Here is a 19,147-nt window from a genome sequence, read left to right on the forward strand (position 1 = left end):
TTACAAAATTCAAAAAATAATAAACAAATAGATATACAAAACTCTGCTATGATGCTTTCTCAAGCAGGGGATCGTTTTGTGTCTGGAAATCATTAGAAATTTCAGTAGGCCAACCCAGTCATTCATACAGATCTCACTAATACACAGCTAGATAAACAAAGTGGAAAGTGAGGAGCTAAATGGTGATTTATGACAAACGTCTGACAAGAATTGACATAATTCATCAATGCTCGACAGACAAAGATGGTCCAGTCACTGGATCATTGTGCAGCATCAGAGGAATACCTGGAAAAGCAAAACTGCTATTCTATTTCAGGAATACCTGACGTACTTCTGCAAGTCAGTTAGCTGTATCCAGTTTTATCATGAATCATTTTCGTAAACTCTTCTTGTAAGTGTTCACATCTTCTTTCTTTGGAAAATGTCCAAGTATATAATGATTCATTGCTGCCAATTACAGTGAGTTCCCAGTTGCAAGTGCACTGCATTGAACCTCCCACGATTTAATACCTTCCTCAGCAAACAATAATGCATCTTAATAAATTTGTTAATTCAGACATAGTCTGATTACCTACTTAATCTAGTTTATGGCCATGGGAAAGCCATAGAGTATCCTAGTACTCAGTAGACATATGATATTCTGATTCATTGCTGGTTAAACACACACACACACACACACACACACACACACACACACACACACACACACACACACACACACACAATTTTTTTCTTGCACTTCAGCAAATGGGGAGGGAATTTATAAGATCACCACTTCACTTACAGCATGTCTTTTAGATGTAAAATAACTAAATAAAACTCACATTGATACAGGGAGGACATGCAAATTCCACCCAGAAAGCAGGCCAGCCAAGCAACAAATTCATATATCAAGTGCTGTGAGGCAGCATTTTTCTAAAATGATTTATACTAATCTAGATAATCAAAAAATGTAGTGTGGAAAATTGTACCCTTCACAGCTCCCCTTGTTAATTATTATTATCTCCATATATGATCTAGTTTCATTCACAAAGCTGTACACTTGACAGAGCGAACTTCAGTGTTGTGAAATGTAAAAGATCTGGAACTTGCTATATTTGACACTGGTGAGTTATAGGACATTAATCATATCTTAATGTTTCCTGGTGTGCACATATATCAAAAGTTAGTGTGAGGAAATGAAAGAGTTACTCATTCTGAAAGCAAAAGGAAATAATAATTTATAAAAGAATAGAACAACATCAAGTAGTGGCATATTATGAGACTTGTAGTATTAATTTGTGGCAGTGGGTCCAGTGCAGCTGGTGACTTCAAATCAAAGTGGGGCTGCAGGAGACAGCTGAATGGGTGGGGCCAATGTGAAGGGGTGTGCCCAAATAGAAAGTGGCGGAGCTGTGCTCTAAATCACAAATCTGGCACTTTAAATATGCTGCCCTGGGTGTCAAACCATCATTATGAGAGTCCAGTCACAACAAAATGAAGTGTAGAAGAAAAAAAATATTTCAATGCGTTGGCTACATGACAGCTTACTTAATATCTAAATGGAAAAAAAAAAGGTTGTGAGGCATGAAAAAATAAATTACTTTTTAAATACATTACTGGATTGCTGGTCAGAATCAAGTATAAAAAACAAACATCACTCAACTCAAACCACTTCTGTTTGCACTGCAGTTCTAATTATAATTTATATTCAGCTTTATAAAAGTACCAAGTAACATGCTGAATGTAGCAATCTTTGTGATACCCCCACTTGTAAAAATGGTTCTAATCCAAAAAATACCTGCTGCCTGACAACAACTACTTGTTTCATAGGGAAAACATGATCAAAGTAAAAAATGAACAGCAAACGAGGAATAAACTCAATATAAATTGCTTAAAGGATTACTGCACAGGATATGGAGAACACATGATAGATTGGCATTCTTTTTAGTTGATGGGTAAAGCCTGCAAAGATGACTGCAAGTCTCCAACAAATGTAATGAGCTTCTGAAAATACTGTTATCCTGTCCTTTATTACAAAAACTGTCATATGCCTTTCAATACCCAAGGCTTATACATTATCTAGTTATGTAAATATTCTCTGCACGACAACAACAAAAAGGTTTCAATGTTTGTAATTCTTTAACAATATGTTTATTAAAGCTTATGTGCATATTACAAACTCAGAGAAGCTTACCTGATGGTCGTTAAAGCATTACTACTTAAACACAAAGCAACAGGCACTGTAACAACATGCATTTTCTGAATAATAAGAAGCATATATCAACAGTATAAAAATATGACAGAAAACCAGAACATTCTGCAAATCAAGGACAGATGAAAAGCCACTGCATTACTTGAATCTACCCTAGATGGAGGGATACTCTGCACACTTACACTGCATAACTGTTCCTTGCCTTGCTTGGACACATCCAGTCACTACATGGGGGAGTAGGGTGCAACAACTATGTCACAATTTGAAATGTCTCTGGCTGACGGTGATGGCCCTGACACATTTGTCATACCTCTCAACTTCATTGCAAGAAATCTGGACAAAGCCATAAATAGAAGTGGAACAAAGGCCCAAAAATAAGGACAATTTTTAAATATTGCCCTTACAAACTTAGAAAGATAATAGAATAGCAGGTCTTGTGTCAGTATGAATTTTCTGAAGGGTATTAAATCTGAAACTCAAATGTCTGTCATTATTTTCTAACTTCAATCTTTAATGATTTGCCCCTAATTTGCCTGAAAACCACAATTTTATGAAAAACGGACCAAAAATGTGATGCAAAAATATAAAATAGTCACACAATACAGCTGGGAACCTGTCAAAGAAGGGGCACTTTTTAATATTAGTACTGTTAAGTTGAGCAGCTGAGAAAATAAGAGAATCTACATGCATTTCTGAAATAAAAGTAATCTATAATTCTGATCATTACAATTATGTATTGATTGTAAACCCTCCACATTTTCTTCCAAAATTGCCATTTTGCAGAGGGATTATTAGGGGGAGAGCAACATTTTGAGCCAAAATCAGGGACAGTTGAGAGGTCTGGATATACCTAATTCTATAAAGTGATGAATTTGTGTGTGCCTCTCAACCTCTTAAGTTCATAGGTTCATAGGTTCATACTAGGCTATCTGCCCTAGGGCATTTACAAGCCTAGCCAGAGTGTGTTTGGCTTTCGCCACCCATTTTAAAATGAATTTTGCTATGCCCTTTTTCAAGGTTAGTATACTGTGCATCTGTCTAACAGTGACACAGAAGTGATACCCAGAGTAAATCTACGATCTCCCATCCACTCATCAAGATTCCTCTTGAAGAGAGTCAATGAGGGACTCTGCCTAACCTGGACTGGGATTTTATTCCAGAGAGAAGGGAGCCTCTGGGTTATGAATCTGTCCCTCCAGCATGTCCTATTTATTTCAGCGCTGAGGTTCAAGTCTCTCGCCAGAGCTCGATGGGATTTGGATTTTCTGAGGTGCAGCATGTCCATTAATTCCGGGTTGGACATGGCTTTATACATCAGGCACAGATCGCCTCTGAGCAGGTGGTATGCAACTGAATAGAGCTGAAGTTTCTTTAACCGGGCAGCATATGGCATCTGTTTGAGTCCTTTGATCCTCTTGGTGAGGTACTTTTGGGGTCTTTACACTTGCTGCAGGTGTCTGGTAAGGTACATCCCAAAAGGGGCATTGTACTCAATTATGGGCCTGATGAGGGATGAGTAAAGAGGCACGATGACCTCCCCTGATCTAGATGTGAATCCCTTCATGATTAGGTGGGCTATATAAAATTAATTTCTAACCACTTTGGCCATGTGGTTGTCGAATGAGAGATTGCTATCAACTTGGGTCCCCAGGTCCCTATTTACTTCTTCCGTACTTAATGGATTACCATGCAGGAAATCTGATCAAGTCCAAATATATTGGGGGAAAATACAAACAGTACTAAACATTGCTCTTGTATAAACTTAGACAGTTGATAGAATAACAGGTCTTGCTTTAGCATGCATTTTTCTAAAATGTATGAAGTCTGAAACTCAATGCCTATCATTAATTAGTGACTTCATTCCTAAATGATTTGCCAGAAAACCATAAATTTTATGAGGAACAAACCAAAAATAAGAAGCAAAAATCTATTCATTCTGTGAAAATCTGGACAGTTGAGAGGTATAGTTCAGCTGGAGATGTCATTGAGTTTGCCGCCCTTCTCCCTCACAAAATCATGGTTGAATGGGGCATCCTTCCCCTGCAGCCAATCCAATGCCCTATTACTTGGCTATTTCACCCCATTTACCATAAACACTGCAATGTGCATATTGCTTTACCTCTACGATGATTTGGATTTCATTTAAAAGTTTTATTTTGCATTTTGCAGCACAAACACTAATAGACATCTGCTAAACAAAGCAATGCAGTCTCACAATTAAAATAAACTTAGCATTAAAACTTCTCTGCCCTTGAAACTCACATTCATTGAAACAAGATTGAAACCCACATTCAAAGAAAATACATCTGGCCAGTGCCAGATAAAGATTAACTTTGGGCTGTTTTCAAATCATAGGCGAAATATGCATGTGTTCTTTGATACACCTTCCTGATTGTATTAAATTATATTCCTTGTATAATACAGTGCAGTTGTTAAAGGGTGTTTTAAATTTATTGTTTTGAACATTTTTCCAATAAACAATGAAACAAAATGCGTGCACCAATAATGACAATACTGCCCAATTCAGAACATTTCCATCATAAAAGTCTGCTGAAACTTCTGCAGTCCACCAGCATCAGTAAATATGCACAATCTCTACAGAAGTAAAAGTCATCTAAATAATTCCACATTAAAGAGATCGCTAACTAATGAAGAGGTTGCTGCTAGCAAACAACTTTATATTTCATCGTTTCATCTACAAATAAAGTGTCTGTTGTCCTTGAGGAATAAATTGCCTATGTTACATTAAAAAATGATAAGCTAGTAATATTGCAATAGTGAATGGATGGCAAACTGATAACAGATTCATAGTTACTAGGTATTTCCACCAAATAAGACATTCTCAGGACTGCAGCATCCACCCCATTTAAAAGTACAACACAACACAGTATCAGCAAGCATCTACATACTGTGGAAGTAGAACATACAGCCTTCTGCATCAAAAGCAAATGCACTACCTGTTGTGCTATAAACAATGCAAACAGACTCAGAATAAGCAGCACTAAACTTCTCTTTCCCTGAAGCTCCCAGCTCCTTGTAAAATCCACTTGACACTCAACTGTATCTCTCAACGTTGCAGTGGAAGAAATCTGGAAAAAGGCAAAATTTATTGTGGGGGGGACAAAAGCCAAAAAAACAGGGACACATTTTAAACATTGCTTGTATAATCTTGGAAAGTTGCTAGAATAAAATGTCATGTTACCACCATGCATTTCACTGCCAAGTTTTGCACCCAGGACACTGTGCACTACAGTCAGAACAGCATGCCACAAAGCCAAGTCAGCTGTTTCTTGAAACACAGGAAGACTGAAACGTATATGGCTATCATTTAGTGAATTCAGTTCTCACCATACCTCTCAACCTCTTAGCACAAAACACTTGGACAAAGACAATAATGGGGGAATACAGCCTCCAAACATATTCAGTGAATTTACTTCTCACCATAGCTCTCAATCTCTTAGCACAAAAGAACTGGACAAAGACAATAATGGGGGAATATAGCCCCCAAACATATTCAGTGAATTCAGTTCTCACCATAGCTCTCAACCTCTTAGCACAAAACAACTGGACAAAGCCAATAATGGGGGAATACAGCCCCAAAAATAGGGACAAATTTCAAATACTGATCTTATAAACTTAGAAATTTGCTAGAATAAAAGGTTTTGTGTTACCATGTACTTTCTGAAGAATATGAAGTCTGAAATACAAATGCCTGTCATTATTTAGTGAATTCAAAATTCAGAAAACCACAGATTGTATGAGGAACAGAACAGAACAAAAATATGAGGCAAAAATTCACAAGTGGTGCTGGGTAGGGAATTCTGGCTCTTGCTACCTGCACCCAAGGTATAGGGTTTGAGCCTGAGCTATTCTCTAGCCACCAGGTATATCCTTGGGTTTGAGCCTTTCCTGAGTTTCTCTCGAGCCACCAGGTATATTTAACTGAGGTATTACACACACACACACACACACACACACACACACACACACACACACACACACACACACACACACACACACACACAATATTTGGGTTCACAGTCCATGCATTTAAAATTCCTGCAGCAGTCTCAGCCCAGCCTGCAGATTTTGCAGTCTGTTTCCAGTCAAAGTGACCATCTGTCTTACCTGAGAGCAGGCTCCAGCCTGCAGATGTAGCAGTCTGATCTCCTTCCAGTCTATGTGGTTGTAACCGCATAGACTTCTGGGCATTTCTGTAAGTCTGATGTCTTCTTCTAATCCAGACTGGTTAAAAGGCAGTCCGGATTCCTACACGCATGAGTGCAGAGTTCCAGGAATGCCGAGCACACATGCACGGAGTTCCATGACTCGCTATTCATTTTATTTTAATTTTCGTTTTTCCTTTTATTTTGTTTTTTTCTTTTTACAGCTGGGGGAGCTGCAGTCCTACAGTCAAATAGCATGAGCCAGCCCTGGGTGGTTCTCTTTAGCACACATCTCTAGATTGTTTTATCACTCTTAAAAATGAGTAGAGGTGACCAAGACTGAACGTGTTTCAATTATTGTATTATACAACCTTTGTACCCTTAAAAAAATGAAAATATTTAAAAACACAATAACTGCAAATACTTTAAGACTCACAGAGATAAAATAAAGCACAGTAGTGTGATGCATGTGGGTGTTAAACTTTAAATATCAATACTTAGAATATATACAGAAGATCAAAAGAGTAGTACAGAATATAAAGACCACACAAAGGGCCCAATTCCAAAAGACTTGCACTGACCACTTACACTGAGAGCAGGACTTTTGGAATCTGGACCCCACTGTAAGGCCTGTTTGTGGATAGGCCTTACACTTTGGGAGTGACTTACACTGATGGCAGGTCTTTTAGAATCAGGACAGACTTAAACTGAGGGCAAGCATTTTAGAATCTGTCCCAAAATATTAAAACTTCTGTATGACATTGTAATATTATGGCAGATTTGTACAGCAAGATATTTTGCAGGAAGAGATATAGCAGCAGATGATGTTATATATACAGTATTTGCAGATGCTATATATAGTAAGACATAATCAGGAGGAAAAATCATTTAGAAAAAATAAGGGTTGACTGTGTATAGAATTTGATGTACTAGCCTTCATTTTTTTACAAGTATCACATTTTTGCAGTATAGAATCTTAAGTGGCACAGAGTACAGTATTTCCTTTTACAGTTCATATGATCATAGAAACATAGGAGGTTACTAGGCTAATGGCCCCAGGGCCCTTACAAGCACAGCCAAGCTCAATCCATGTTCCTAAGAGAGTCTGGTTCAGGCAGACACTAAAATCAGCAAATATTGCCCCTGTCCAAGAGGGACACAGGTGAAACCCCTGGAGTGAATTTCCAGTTACATTTTTGGCTAGGCTTATATAGGCCCGAGGGCCAATAGCCTAGTACCTACCTATGAACCTATGAACCATCCAATCATCCAAATTGTGCTTAAATAGGGCCAACAAGGGAGTTTGTTTAAGATGAATAGGAAGCTTGTTCCAAAGGTGGGGTATCCTCTCTGAGACAAACCTGTCTCTCCAACAAGTTCTGTTGATGTCACATACTAAGTTAAGGTCCTTTGTGCCAGTGACCCATATGCCATTTAAATCTGGGTCAGAGATTGCTCTATATGCAAGGCACAGGTCACCTCTGAGCAGTCTGTACAACACAGAGTAAAGTGACAATGGTTTCAATCTGTCTGCATAAGAACGATCTTGAAGACATTGAATTTTCTTTGTAAGGAACCTCTGTGGTCTATCTAATTGCTACAGGTGTTTGGAAAGGAACATACCAAAGGGAGTGTTGTACTCTATTATTGGCCTCATGAGAGAAGAGTACAGGGGGGTTATAACCTCTTTTTTTCTGGAGGCAATGCCCTTATGAGATGAGCAGTATAGAATGCCCTTCTTACCACTGTGGAGACATGGTGATTAAAGTGAAGGTTGCTGTCAACATGTGTGCCCAGATCTCTCACCACTGACTGTGTGCTTAGGGTATTGTTATTGATGTGGTATTCTGCATGGACATCACCCTTGCTGAAGGGGATGATAACACATATTTTGCATTAAGTTTAAGACCATGACTTTGCACCAGTCATTAGTCTGTGTAAGACCTTCTTGCGAAATGTTGACATCGTTAGGGATTTCAATGAGTGTTCCCATTTTGCAGTCATAAACAAACTTTATCAGCTACAGTCCTTTAGTTTTAGCCTGCACTCAGGAGAAGTAGATTCTGAACAGTAGGAGACCCAGAACTGAACCCAATTCCTTGACCCAGATACTAGCTATCAATAATTAGCATTTTCTTAAAATAATTAAATATTTTAGCAGCTTCCTAATGGTTAAATAAGTATTTTTAAATGGCAACATTACTGAAACAAGTGCTCATACCCAGTTAAATCTTAAATGGTATAAACATGAGTTATTTAAATGACAACTTTGTCATGAAACTCTTAAAATGTGTTTCCTTGTATTTTACTATTATGTGATATTTCAATGCATATAAATCAGTCTTAGCTCTTATATTTAGATTTTGATTTTTTTCCAAAAAATGGTGATTGCGGGGTCTGTGGTACTAAAATGGTATGTTTTATAGCATCTTTTTCTTATTCACAGTGGTCATTTCAACTCTTCTTTATGTGAGTCAGGCTAGACATAAGGAAATAAAATATTTTAGGTTTGATTTGGATAGAATGATAATAGTATGAGTATGAGTTTTTGGGAAAGTATCCGGAAACTCACTGCTTTTTATATATATCTTAAATTAACCTTATTTTGTGGTATTAAGTCACCTACTGCTAGATTTGTCATAGACATTTTAAATCCTCAGTAAAACAAACTAGATAAATTACAGGGTTATCTAAGGCTAATAATCTGTAGTAAGTGTCAAGGAACTCAATCAAAGCAAACTAGATAAATTATGCAGTTTTCTAAGGCTAACAGTTTGTTGAAGCTGTCAATGCTATCAGCCTACTATGGGAGTCTTGCTTGATCATATGTAACTAACAGCTGCTACATCAAAGGTCTTGTGAAGAGTATGCAAAGAACTTATTCTATTCCTCAGTATTTAGAGTAGGACAAACAGTACTTTTAATCCCGAAAGCCATAAACATAAAAAGATCATCATTATTAACCACTTCTTTCCCATTTTTCTACATGGATCAGGGCATCCTGTCAACTGCTGCCATCTTTTTCAATTCAGAGCCATTTTCTTCCTTCTTCAGTGGTCAACCCTGACTGTCAGCAAGTCTTCCGTCATGTAATCCATCCATCCTTTTGCTGGAAATTCTCATTTCCTCTTGCTTTCTTCCTGCCTTTCCCAAATCTTTTTAAACAGACCATCTTCAGATTTCCTGCACATCTGCACAAACCACCAAAATATCTTTTCTTTGGCCTTCTGTACAATTTGAGCTACCTTGTCTTCTGGTCTGATGTCCACATTCTTCTTCTATCCTACAGTGTACATCATACCACCTATGTCAGGCACTTCATCTCCATCACCTTTAGCTTTCTCAACTTCTCTGCTTTCACTGTGCAGGTTTCTGTACCATACAGTAGTACTGGTAACATTACTCTTTGTATATCTTACTTTTCAGTTTCTTTAGAATTCTTCTGTAATACACCACCTCTGACACTCTGTGCCCGTTGGCTTCAGCCCTGCAAATTCTGGGTTTGATAACCTCATTCAGACTGCCCTTCTCCTCGCCTACCCCTCCCAGACACTTGAAGCTGTTAACCTGTTCCAATATTTTTTTCCTTTTATCTCAGTTTCCAACTTCTTCTGATTGCTTCCATTTGCTACCATGACAGTTGCCTTGTCTGTACAAATTTCATTCTATATGCCTTCAATTTTACATTCCATTTCACCATCTTTTGATGAAATTTTTGTTCAGGTTCTGCTTAAAATGCTACATTGTCTGTGTAGCAATGCCCAGTTGAGCTCTATCCTCATCTCTAACTTCTTCTCGACTATTTGTCTCATTGTAAATACTGGGTCAGTTGTACTGCATACTAATCTGAATACAAAATGCTCATCTCCCATCTTCTTTCTGCAACTCTGCATATTCATGTATCAAACACCTTCTCCAGCACTTTCATGCAGTGTGATAGGAGTTTGATATTGCTATACTGCCTGCAGTGTAAAATTCCTCCTTATTAATGTATGTTGGCACTGAAATGCTTTATTCTCTAGTCATCTAGGGTACACATTTATCTCCATACTGCTATGACTGCTCTCAGGAGGCATTTATCCCCTAACCCACACAGTGTCTTGATAATATCTGCCGTAACCTCATCTGAGCCTGCTGCTTTCTCTGACTTTTTATTTTCCTTAGTGTTGTTCTTACTTTTTCTAGAGTGGGCTCTTCTTCCTCTTTCGTCATAAACTGTGTCTGAAGCAGTACAGCTTCTATGGGATTTTCTGCATTCAGAAGCTGCTGGAGGTACTTCTTCCATCTGCTTTCACTGTCCTGTGAACTACTCAGCAGGTTGCTTCTGGCATCAAATATGAAATGTGTCTGATGATTATATTCTTTCTCTTTCTCTTTTTGCTTTGTGCCATATGCTGAGTCACTTTTCAGAAGCTGGTAGGGAGCTGCTGATGCCTTGCTCTTTACTATTGTGAATACACTCTTAGCATCTTTGTTAACTAAACTGTTTTCCTTCTAAGCCTCAACTTTCTTTTCTGTCGCCCACTTTTCCTGCATTTTAGTCTTTTGATAACTTCCTTGACTTTTGCATTCCACCACCAGGTTTCCTTATGTATCTTAATTCCATATCTGTCTCAGCTACATATCTGTTCTATAGTCCTTACACTTTCTGTATTGAGACACTGCCATTCTTCTTCACCTCCATCTATTTCCTCTTCTTCTAGAGGTGCTAGAGCCCTGAGTGCTTCCTTGAGCTCATGTTTTTCACCAGTGAACTTCCAGGACTTCAGCCTAGTTTCTGCTAACCATAGAGTTTTCTCTGACCACTGCTTGCAGCTGATTGTGGTCACCAGTGGTTTATACTGTGGACTGACTGTTTCATTGATTTTCTTATTCTATTCCAATGCCCTTTCCTTAGTAGGAGGAAGTCTACTTGAGTTGCATAATGGCCACTCTTAAATATAATCCTGAGACTGTGTCTCATGCTAAACCATGTGTTAGCCACAATCAAGCCATTTGGCAGACAGAAGTCTAAAATGGCTTGTCCTTTATTGCTTTTGACTTACCCCTGTGGATCCGGAAAATCCTCATATCCTATTCTGTCTGTCTCAATATGAGCATTTAGGTCCCCGGTTATCAACACTAACTCTTGCTGACCTGTGTCATCTAGCTGGTCCTGCAACAGCTGCCTGAATGCACACTTTTTTCCCTATCAAAGCCCTGCTGTGTGGTATAAGCTATGATTATGAATACTGTCCCATTGTTACACTGGAGTCTAGCTACTATAAATCTAGCCATAATTCCAATGACATCCATCACTGCCTTCTGAAGGCTCTCCCTCAATGCATTTCCCACACCATTTCCAGACTATCCTCACCCTAGCTAGTAGACTCTGAATCCCAAGCCAAGTGGCTTTGTTGTACTACCCTCCCAGCTTCTCTCCTGGATACACAGAATGTCCATCCTCTTCCTCCTTAACATCAGCTCTTCCACTTCCAAGTTGTGTCCTATAAGAAACCTCTACTGAGTGTGACAATCCTTAGTTCATATTTCACAGGTTGATTGATTTTATATCCAGCTTTCACTCAGCAGAGCTATCCCAGGTAACCCAAGCTGGGCAACTGGACAACAGCAGCATATTCACTCAGCTTTTTCACATGCACACACTGTCTTGCAGAGGTACATGGGCTCCTCCTTCCATTAGCATAGGTCCCTGGCATAGGTCAGAGTAGGTCATGTCCTCCACCCATTTTTTCACCAGAAAATACTCATACCCAGTTTTAGAGACATTATTCAATGTGATCAAATAAACTGGAGCCAATTTTCCATCATCGAGTGGCTAGCTCTTACATGGTGCACAGTCTCTGATCCATGTTTTTTTTTATCTGGAAGATACTGAGCACAATAGTTGATGCTTAAAGTGATTTGTCTATTCAGCTTTTTCCTGAGAGTTGTGCCCATATGGGAAATGGTCATATGCACAGTTCTACAAAGTGAACTTGCACTGTGTGTGCATCCCTTTATACCTTTCTTTCAGCATAGGTATTTGCAATTGAAAGGTGTTATTTTATGTTATATAACCAGCACCACATAAGTATAATTAGCTGTTGTAGTAAAAATTCCAATCCCAAAAACTTAATTACAAGGTATGAAGGTAGTCTGCTTTGTACTAGCTATGCTTGACTGAAACTTATCTGAGAGAGCTAATAAAGGCATACACGAAAATAAAAAAAAATCTAAGCTTATATTTGTTATTGTGCTTAATGTTGTGCCTAAATAAATAAATGCAGCATTCCAGTTGTCAAAAAATGAGCATATTTGCCAGTTTGTTTATGTAGCTTTGCAGTATAACGCATCCCTGTTCTTCCTAAAAGGATTTTCTAATGAGTTACTCACTAGGAAAAATAGCTTCACGTTAACTGTTTTATCATCGTTGGCTGACCTAAGCATGACAGTCTCATGATGTAAAATTGTAGGTTGCTCTTATTATTTTTATTATCTGTCTCAGGTTATGCATACTGAGTCAGACTCCTTTCTACAATGATATGAGATCTGAATACTGAAAAAATATTGGAGCCTTCATGACATGTGGCAAGGAAGCAGGTGAAAAAAGAAAAAAATGAATAGTATTAAAAGATGTATTAACACTAAACAATATCTAGGTGATATTATTAGGAGAAAAATAACCTACATAATGATAATAATGTTGGAGAGTGGAGTTTTCCTTTAAATTAAAATTGCAACAAAATTACAATATTTGCTAAAATCGACATTGAATGAGCACCCAGATTCTGTGACTATATCCACACCCAGCAGAAATGACCTAAGATAAGAAAAATACCAATCACTAATCACATTTGAGAAATTTAAGTGCGGCAGCCATGGGGAAAGAGTGGGGGATGGGAGTGTAGATTAGGGCAGGGATGAGGATGAGAGGTTAGGTTTATGTTAACTCCCTCCCACGGTTATTCACTTTGTTTTTAATCTTGGTTTTCTCCAAGGCTAGCTTGTTCCTTTTTGTCTGCGAAACATACTTTGAAAAATCATCAGAGACTTCATAAACACTTTCTTTATATCATGGCATAATACAACTAGCAGCCGATGTTTATCTGCATTCTTATAATAGCCTGTTGTATGAACATTGCTGCATTTTACATACCTTCTAAAATGACCCAGTTCTTACCAAATAAATACATATATAAATTTTTTAAGAACTCCAATCTAGCTAATATGGATTCAGAGAGTGTCCATCATGATCAAAGATCCACTTAGTTTTTGTTTATTTACTTGAACACTAAGTACACCAGGAATAATTCAAAATATGAAATATATTATGACTGAGCTCAGGGATTCTGTTCATATAAATAGGCTTATAGAGATAAACATGCACGTGGTTGTGTGAAGAAAATGTGTAATATGTACAAAAAACATGTCAGAAATCTTTTCACTCTGCAGCCAGGCATTGTAAGCTCATGAAATACTTTCAAAGGTCAAAATGCAAAAGGGACAATACTTTTTACATTCTCTTTTGTCCCGTTATATATTCTAGTTATGCAATACCTTCTGCATAGAATTGTAAAACTGTTGTACTTGTGAAAAAAAGCAATGTGACCTTTTTGATCTAATTTATTGTATTATATTTCTTTAATATAGTTTAGTTATTTTTTTACTTAAAAAATCTAAAAGGTACATACACATGAAATGCAAGTTGTTTTTTAAGTTGAATGCTGAATAACTTTTCCCTAGTAATCTGTTTGTATTTTGAAATTTTTCACATTTGTTCACCTAAAAACTGAAAAATGATTTGGGGTATTTTCACATTTTCAAAGCAATTGGAGAGCATTTCTGGACTAATCATTACTCATTTTGGTGACAAGAATATGTTCCCTGGATTTTAAACTCACATAAGAATGCTTTTATCCTTTTTAAGATTTTTTTGAGAAATAGGTGGGAAATTGTTCTACTGTACTGCTATTTTATAAACAAATGGATGACATACATAAGTGAGACACCATTTATTTAATAGATATTTTCATGTATAGCCATTTTGGAACTCTTTTAATTAAAACTCTGTAGAACATTGACAGCTGCAATGCAGTAATTTATTTTTAATGCATTTTCTTCTTTCTTTAGTGCAGAACTTTTTATCTATTCAGTTTTATTTTATTTAATAATTTACATTGTTTAACAAAATGAATGCTGGATTGCTTTGTAGTCTAAAATGCAAAATTAAATGTCACATCAGTTGCAGCTACAGTTACACTTTCATGTGAGTTATTTCTGTTAGTCAGACATAGAACTGAAATAATAAACGCTTCAACTTAAACTATAAAATTATTGTAATGAAATAGCCCCAGCCCTGTGGCACTGAACGTGGCTAAGATTAGCTAAATTTGACTAGTGTCTCATGCCACTGGAAAGACTGAGGTGGGAAATGGTTTCCTTACACATGCTCAGGGTGAAATTGCATGAGCATCAGTAGCCCACAGGAAAAGTTAGTGTGACCACGGAACTGGTATGTGTAAGTTTGGTGGGGGGGGGGGTGTATGGGGGCTTGACTCCTGCAAAAACAAAAAAATAAAGAGTTTTTCACCTTCTTGGATTTATGGATTTTTTTTTGTTCTTTCTTAATGTTGACTTTCATGAAGTCAGCATTTCACAGGAGAACCCAAAAGAATGGAAGTGAGCATCAGAGATTGGTTCAGGAAGAGAGGTATATAGGCCTATTGTATCAATAAGCCAGCACATGGAAATGGCTACAGCAGGATGGAGGTAAGAATTGTGTTGTATTCACTCTGAGCTGTATACATGCCAGGAAGCATTATCATGCAGAGGCATTCCAACAAACCTAAAGTAGCAGTGTTCTACAGCCACTGGCTACAATAAGGATGGGCCTTAACTGGGATTTGAAAGGACCACATGTTATGTGAGCTAGCCCAATCTCTCATTTTTGTACTTTGGATCTGGGGCAAAAGACCAGCTGATTAGGTATTCTTCTCGGGCATTGAACAAAGAGGGTATATCTGAAGAATGAATGGGTCTTACTGTCGCTCATACTGATGAACAAATAGCCCAAATGGGTACAGGAAGAGATGATTTTAGTTAGACTGTGTGGGCCATGAAAAGTTGCTCTATAAGTTAGGAAGGTACCTCTACTCATGATCATTTGCCAAACACAGCATTTAAATGTTGCTTCGAAATTATATGCAAGTAGAGTGGAAAAAAGCATTTGTTTATGCCATATATCTGCTTACATTGTAAGTGGATGGAAGAACCAGGAAATAAAGATGTACTATCAACAAAATGAATAAGTAGTGAGCAGTGAATGTGCTGCTAAGTGTATGTGTGAGTGAAGGACTTTGTTAGGGTGCAAAAAGATTTTTCCTAGCATGTAGCTACATCAGAAATTTTCAGTATAAAGTATTAAACTGTTTTTGTTTAGGTTACCAGTATTTTTACTGAGTAAATGTGAACCTACATTTGTAATATAGAAGGAATTTTAGGATTGAAAACCTAATGGTTATAACAGCAGCATCCTGCTGTATTGATGGATTTTATCATTCTCCTTGGATGAAATAGATCCCTTGCATATACATGTGTATCATTTAGTCAATATGACATTATTTAAAACTAAATAGTCTAAAACCTTGAGAGGTTAAAAGCTGAAAGCAGCAAATCTCCCAAGGCTGCAAAAAATACAAAAATCATACCCCAGGATTTAATAAAATCCATGTTGGGACCGTGCAGAGCCTACATGGAATGTATCCATATTTGTGGCCACCGTTGCCCCTCAGCAGCATGCCATGCATATTAACAATGGTGTGTTGCTGAGCGAGAGCCAAGAAACATGGTTACTGAATCAGTGTAGGGAGAGGTGTAGTGCTAACCATGGCTGCAGATCAGTTTGAGACTCCCTGCAATGGTCCTCGCAGCTGTAGCGATGTTATGCAGTCTGTCAAATGCTGAATGTGTAAATGTCATGCTGTACTATAATTCTCTGTGTTTGTTTTATTTTTTTTTTTTTATTTTTTTTTTAATTCATGTTTGTGTGGAGCAGCGCAGAGTGCAGCAATACCAAGCTGTGCTCACATATAGACAGCTGACATGTGCCAGACATCTAAATATAGAAAATGGATGTAATTAATAAGCCTAATGACATTTATATTCTTTTTTAAACATGGTGTTTGTGCTGCGCGGTGATGGGTGGACCTTCACTGAGCTGAGTAGAGCACATGCAGACATAGATGACACCTGCCAGAAATCTAAAAATAGAAACTGGATGTAATTAATTATTTATTTAGAAGTGTGTTTAAGCATGTTTGCATGGCACTGAGTGGTGCTCAGCATGGCAAAGAGGTAGCTTAGTGGTATATGTGAACATATACCAGATCTCTTAATATCTGCATAGCTAAATGGGTAGAGTATGGGTTTGTGTGTAATAGGTCCAGGGTTCAAATACATGGAAGGGAAAACATATTTATTTTTGAGATACACATTATGCACACAATCATAAAATAGGGTGCCTCTGCTGTGCACTGCTGCGATCTGCTCAACTGTGTTTAAACCTGCTAAGCACAGCATGAACATAGTAATGGTTGCCAATGTTTGTGCATTGCTCAGGTCTGCTTTTCTAGTTTCCATGCTGCTCAGCTCTGCTGAGCTGGTTTGCATGCTGCAAAGTGATGTGGCACTTTTTTGAATATTGCCCAATGATGTGTAAGGGTGGGAAAACAGCCTATATTAAGCCCAATAGGCTTTTATTCAGCAGAATCCATTTAAATTCAATCAAATGAAGGTATGGCTGGTGGTGCTGGTGAAGGTAAGTGCTTTTGGGTGCAGTGTTGGGGCATTCTGGAGTCCAGGATCATGGATGGGCTCCTCATGAGAAACCATGATGATAGGCTGCTGCAGGGTGGTTTTTAGGGCTCAGATTGTAAGGTGGAGGCCTGGGACTGGTTGGCCAGAGAACTCACCAGGTGTTACTGGTATCCTCTGTACAGGTGAGCAGTGTCATCACCACCATGATGTCCTGAAAAGGTGAAAGAGGGGAACCTTGGACACCTGGGTCCAAGAAGTGAGGGCTGGGAATGCCCCATGAGTAGATAAGTATGTGTTTTGCTCTCAACTAAATGAAAGCTGTATGCCTGCAAAACTGATATGCATAATGGTCTGCTTTTCTCCCTACAGCTGCAGCTGAGAGGGCTCACAATGTCAAGTTGCATGCAGGGTACTTGGCCAGGTTGCACCGTGAGTGTGGTGAATATCAATGTATTATGCTAACTGTAGTGAAATAAGCAAGAAAGAGTAAAGCATTTACTGCAATAAAGTATATACTGTAAAGTCTGCAGTGCAATAAATGTGGAATTAGAGCTGTAGTGTAATAAATAAATGATGCTAACTGGAGTGCAATAAAACATGAAACAATACCAATAACTGCAATAAAGTATATACACTAAAGTCTATAGTGTAATACGTGAGGAATTAGAGCTGTAGTGCAATAAATGTATAATACTAACTGTAGTTCAATAAAAACATGAAACAATAACAATAACACCAAGGAGAGTGGTGTACATTAGGATTGTCTTGTTGTAACTATTGCAGTACAGCTGTATGCATTGAGGCTGTAAGTTAATGTGCTGCAGTCAAGTATAACATTGTAATAGCTATAGAATGTAAATTTGATGGCTGAAAAATGTATTGGTTAACTCATATAGTACTGTTAAAGGCTGTCTGTAGGGCAATATCGGTCACATAATGCTCTTTCATCCACAGACATCAGGTAATAAAGGTATATCGGTGAGGTAGCACACTCCATGAGCTGTTAGTGATTGTTGACTTCGCAGATATTTCAAACCACTAACAGTAAAGTGTGTACACCAGCATTGCTGATACTGAAATCTAGTTTACCTACTATCTGCATTGTGCTTGTATTTCATGCATGTGCTTTCTACTGTCACTGCAGTCTAGTATAACACTGTACTAGTAATACCAGGACATAGTTTGGTTCCAGGTAAGCTGTAGGCAAATATCAGTCAGTCAGTAATCAGCAGTGACTCAGTAGGTTAGTTTATTAAATGGTCTGTATGTAGCGCATTTTGACATACACAGTCCAGGGTTCGAATCCAGTGGTATGTAGCAGTAAATATTACAGTAGCAGTCATTTAATGCTCACAATTTTTCTCTCCACAGGAACTACAGGTAAATGGATGAGGTAGCCCATATTATAAGGAAATAATTGTGTGTTTAGATATCACAGACTGTTAAAATTGTTAGTAAGAATGTGTTCATCAGCAATGTTCAGTCAGAAATAAAATGTGTAATCTCGGTATGGCTGTATAACTGGAATGTCTGTTAAAAGTTGCTGCAGTCAATTAAAACATTCTAAACATTCTATGCAGATGTCCCCTACAGGCAGTGTTATTAGGTTCTATTCCCATGGCTGCCAACCAAGTGTCACGATTTCACATTCTGTAATCAATATTGCATAATCTATCTGTCACAGGATTACCATGGAAATGATTACCTGGATTGCAAAGTATCACCAATTCAGCCCAGTGAACACATTGGTAGTTATATAGGTCCACCTGATGTGCAAGTGTTCTGTGGAGGTGTGTATCCGCAGTTGTTATTACTTGGCCCATAGTGTCCCATGCATATAGCTTGAGAGGTATGCACATGCTACATCAGCTATAGTAGACTTGTAGTCACTGCAAACATAAAGAAAATACAGACTTGTAGAGTAGACAATAGTACTATTGTCAGGAAAATAACCTGCATTGTCACTAATGAACTGTTTCTCTTTCTCTCT

Source organism: Protopterus annectens, chromosome 10.part0 (assembly GCF_019279795.1).
Source record: "Protopterus annectens isolate FY-2018-M chromosome 10.part0, PAN1.0, whole genome shotgun sequence".
NCBI lineage: Eukaryota > Metazoa > Chordata > Ceratodontiformes > Protopteridae > Protopterus > Protopterus annectens.